We start from the raw sequence: 4,876 nt of genomic DNA, 5'->3' as shown, positions 1-4,876 counted from the left end.
GTCTTGTGCCTTTCTCCTTATTTACTCTTCATGAGATCCCTAGAAAACTCATCAAAACCAGAGCATCATTCTTTCCTTTGTTCTACTTGATCATTTACATTTTCATTAGCTTATTGGTTTCCCTGCTCTATATAATTTATAGAAAGAATAAGAAATTGTCCTACCACCAGGCCAGCGAATAAGCTTGTTTTATTCGAGGAAAGCAACTATACTAGATTGTTGTCTACTTGTATATGTTCAGTGTACAAAGGAAGTCTTTATTTGTACTTTTCCTATTTATCCCTTAGTTATTTTTAAGATGAGTGTCTATGTATGTATGTATATATATATATGTAGATAGATCTAAAGAAAAACTAAATTATGGTGTTAGTATATTTTAAACCATATTGGCATTTGCTACCAGTTAAATATTAATCATATTTTGTTAACTTGATGTACCTAGTCCCCTATTGTACAGAACTTGATATCTTATAGCACAAGATTAAGAAGGATTTGCTAATATGCTGGAAATGGTTCATCAATCCATACCATCTCAGTCTTAGTATAAAATACTGAATAAGCTGGAAGCCTGAATGGGTAATTATTTTCCTGCAGCTTCTGCTATACTATAATAAAATTAGTGTGTTCAAAATAATATTTTTTTCTCCTGTTTGGAATGTACTCTGAATATTAGTGATAGTGTTACCTGTAGCTTTTATAAATAAACAAAAGAAAACCCTTTATAGAGACAGAATGCATTATAAGTTTAGTTTTTAATATGAATGAACTTTTGTAAACTAGGGTTCTCTGGGTAATAATCCTGAGAAAGTTAAGATAAATATGTATATTTGTATTATAGAGCAATACGTAAGTACTGCTGTAGCTAAGAATATGGGAGCATGTCTATTATTAACCCCATTTTTACAGGGGTAAGTATCTTGGCTGTAAAGATTTTTTTCCTGGAAATTTAGGACAATGTGTCTCGGATTAAGAAATGTTTTTGTTTTCTGGTTTTCGAAAGGTTGGAGAAACACTGAATGTTTTTAAGTTAAAATACTACTGAACATCACATTTTTGCACTGTTTTATAGTCAGATTTTTTAAAACAAAACTGGCGCTTAGTATGGAATTGGGTTATTTTTATATATATAACAGCCCATTTAATCTGTTTGCAAATCATCTGTGGAATTACTCTGCTATGTTTTAATGACCTAGCTTATGTTTAGAATCAAAATACAATATATGATGGGAAAAGGTTGCATTTTTATATTGTAAAGAGAATGAGTGACACCTCAGTTCACTTCCAAAATAGGCAAAATTTTCTTATATAAATTACCAACCAGATATTTATGAAATATACTATCAAAATTTTTGTCATCTTAATCCTTGAGCGTTAATATTTTGATTTGATTATTCCTTGAATACCCCAAACAATTTACTGTTACATAACCTATCTGAAATTCTGAATATTAAATTTAATATCCAAGGATCAAGAATTCATCTATTTTGGGGATGAATATTGGGCTCCCATAGAAACTGTCACAACAAATTGTAGATGACAAACATCTTGTGATGAACTAACTATATAAAAAAGTAATAATAAAAATAAGTCAGCAATCTTTCCAAGAAAGAGGCATTATTATGCAATATCCCAAATAAATATTAAATAAGGCATAATTTTAGAAAATTAAATAGCTAAAATTTCGTGCATAATACAACAAATCTTGAAAGATTTGATGATCCTACAAGATCATAGATATTTGTAATTTATTGAAAACTATGTTAGAGTTGTGACAACATGAGTGATTACTGACAAGCTCCAAGATAATTAGTAATCATTTCTCTTAATCACCAAATAATTTCTTAGGTTCTTTGCTCTCTTTAACTTAAAATCTACACACACATTCTATCATCAAGCTGGTAGTCCTTATTACCCTGAGTTATCCAGAATCTTTCCGTATTGTACATTCACTTCCAATGCAGCTGAACTTCTAGCTATATCACCTAGTTCTCATTACAAAATAAAAATAGGTTATTTTTATCTACAGAAACCATCTTTTGAAATGTAGGCTACAATACTTTAATAAAATTTAATAAAATATTACAGGATTTTATTAAATCCTCATCAACAAAGATTTTCCATAGTTTTCACATTTTTTTTGTGTTTTATGTGGGGCCAAGGAGAACATAAAAAGTTAAGTATTATATTAATATATCAATTTATTTCCTAGCAAAGTATTTACAAAATTTTGGTATGTGAGATTAACCTGAAATGTTTAGGACAATAGTTGGATAGTTGCCTACATATATTTGATGTTCTAATGAAATGAATGAATTAAAGATTTTGTATTGGGCTGCACAGGAGAAATATAGGTAATCCTTAACTACCACAATTGGGATTGGAGTTTCTATTGCTAAACTAGTTAAATGAGATGCCCAATTTTACAATCTTATTTTGCAAAAATTGTTAAATGAACCACTGCAGTTAAGGGAATCACGCAGCTGTTAAGCAAATCCACTTTCCCCCCATTGATTTTGCTTGTTGGAAGCCAGCTGGGCAGATCACAAATGGTGATCACATGATCCCAGGACATTGCAACCATTGTTAAAATACATGCTGGCTGCCAAGTGTCTGGATTTTATTTTGATCACATGACGATGGAGATGCTGCAGCAGTCGAAAGTGTAAGTCACTTTTTTCAGTGCCTTTGAATAGTCCTAAAATGAATGGTTATAAGTTGAGGTCTATCTGTATTCAGCAGTTGTATATAGACAATGTTTTACCAATTTGTACTAAAAAAAATAGCTTACTCCAAAATTCCATACTTCAAGCTAAAAAATGAATAGACAGTTGTAATATTTTCCATTTTTCTGATCCGTAACTACCCCCGTCATAATTACATTATGCTTACATTCACAATACAAATGTCAGAACTGATTTAAATAGCTTATTTTCTGTTAAGGCAAAGTCTACTGAAGAAGAAATTGTATAAATGAAAATCTATTACTTCCCTTTTCCCTTTTTCTTTATAGCTGGGCTTAAATCTACTTATATATTATCCCCTAGTAATTGCTTATCAACATATGCTATGTAATTCAAAATCAACTCCAGTGTAAGGTCCCATAAATTAAAAAACAAATACATTCATAGGAACATTGTCATCTGGCTGGAATTTTATTAAACTGAGACTCTCTTCTCTACCTCAAATTGTTTTGTAATTTAAACCCAAGTTAATGCTTTGCCAATGCACAGACTCTTTCAGCAGTTTGGCTGCTTTGAAGGTTTTCAGTGTGTCTCTGCATAAGAAAAAGTTTTCAAAATATTTGTCTTGAACCTTACAGAGAATATGGCGTCAATGCAGAAGGGTATTTAGCTTGTACTGGTCCATTTTGTGAAGTGATTGTTTTTTAATGCTTTGCACAAATGTCGTGTGCCTAATTGGTTGAGAATATGACAAAGCTGTTTCACAAGCCAAATGTTCCATGACTGCATGCTTTCAAAAGAAAAGTACACCCCAGGAGGGAAAAATCAAATAGAAGACTTGGATTACTGTACAGATTCTGAAAGCACATCTGATCATCACGTCATGTGTGTCAAAGTTAAATGAACCATTTGCAAATTATGTATTTCTGTTATTTGCATTCCTATAGTTTATATGATTTTCCTTTTCTGTTTCCAAGATAAATTCTTGCCAAAAGTGGGAAACGTAAAAAAAAGACCACCACTAAACCTAGATTTGGCAGCCACCACACTTTCCAACCAATAAGAGAATTAGACGAACTCTTGGGTGGGTCAGAATCCTATCCTACCACTCACTAGGAAGGGACGTCAAGCAAATGTCTTTCTGCAGTTCAATGCTATTCACAAGCGAAATATAGGAAACTTAAGACATTCCAGCATCTGACCTTGTATCACAATACTGTGATCTGCACTAAGCTTCAAAGCCCATTGGCATGTATAAAACTGTACTTTTTAAATGCATGAAAATATGTAAAATAAGAAAATACAATGTCACTTTAACAACTATGGATTGGATACAGTATTCCTTGATTTGGCTGAATCCATAGGGAAAAGCCACATATACATAGCACAATTCTTTTTGCCAATGTCCATTTCTCAAAATTTGATCTGGAAGACTGGGGAAATCCTAAATCTTTAATGAGATGACACAGAGAGCTGCTATAGAAATTAGGTACTCAGCTTTCCACCAGCAAGAATCCTTTGCTGGAAACTGCTGCTGGCTGTCAAGAACAATAATTCTTCACTTGTATAGAGATGACTCTATATTCAAATTAAGATAATGATATTCACATTTTAGATTTTGTTCCTGACTGAAGACTTTTTTTTTTTGTGTGCAAATGAAGCTATTGCAAAAAAGCTTTGAGACATGTATCTGAAGGGAAACTATTGTCCTTTTTTTTCTTCATTGACTTCCTTCTGTTTTGAATCTTGCTTTCTGAGTGGGCTTTGCTCACCCGGAAATTCATCCAGGCCAAAGGTAGAAGAAAATCATAATATGGTAAAAATAGGAGGAACAAATGAAAATCAAATGCATGAAGGATTATTGGAGAAAGTTGAGTTTACTAGAGCTGGATTTAGAATACTGAGTAAAGCCATTGTATGTTTCAGTGATATTTTTAAAATGATAAGGCTTCATCGCTTGATTATACTCAGAAAGTCCTTATTGCTGTAGTGATGGCTTTATCTTGCACTATAAATGAGAAAATGATGGTAATGAAACAGAAGTTATATAGGCTTCTTCTCTGCCAGTAGACAATATGTTTGGGGAAACAAGTCAAAATCATTTTTTTACTTTTTTCCTACTGTCTTCTACATAGCTGTTTTTTAAAAAAACAATACAATACAGCTCACCAAAAGTCAGGATGCTTACAAGGAAA

Source organism: Pituophis catenifer, unplaced genomic scaffold (genome assembly GCF_029215685.1).
Source record: "Pituophis catenifer annectens isolate HBS135680 unplaced genomic scaffold, rPitCat1.0.hap2 SCAF_3, whole genome shotgun sequence".
NCBI classification, from domain to species: domain Eukaryota; kingdom Metazoa; phylum Chordata; class Lepidosauria; order Squamata; family Colubridae; genus Pituophis; species Pituophis catenifer.
Note: the sequence above shows the minus strand (reverse complement) of the source record.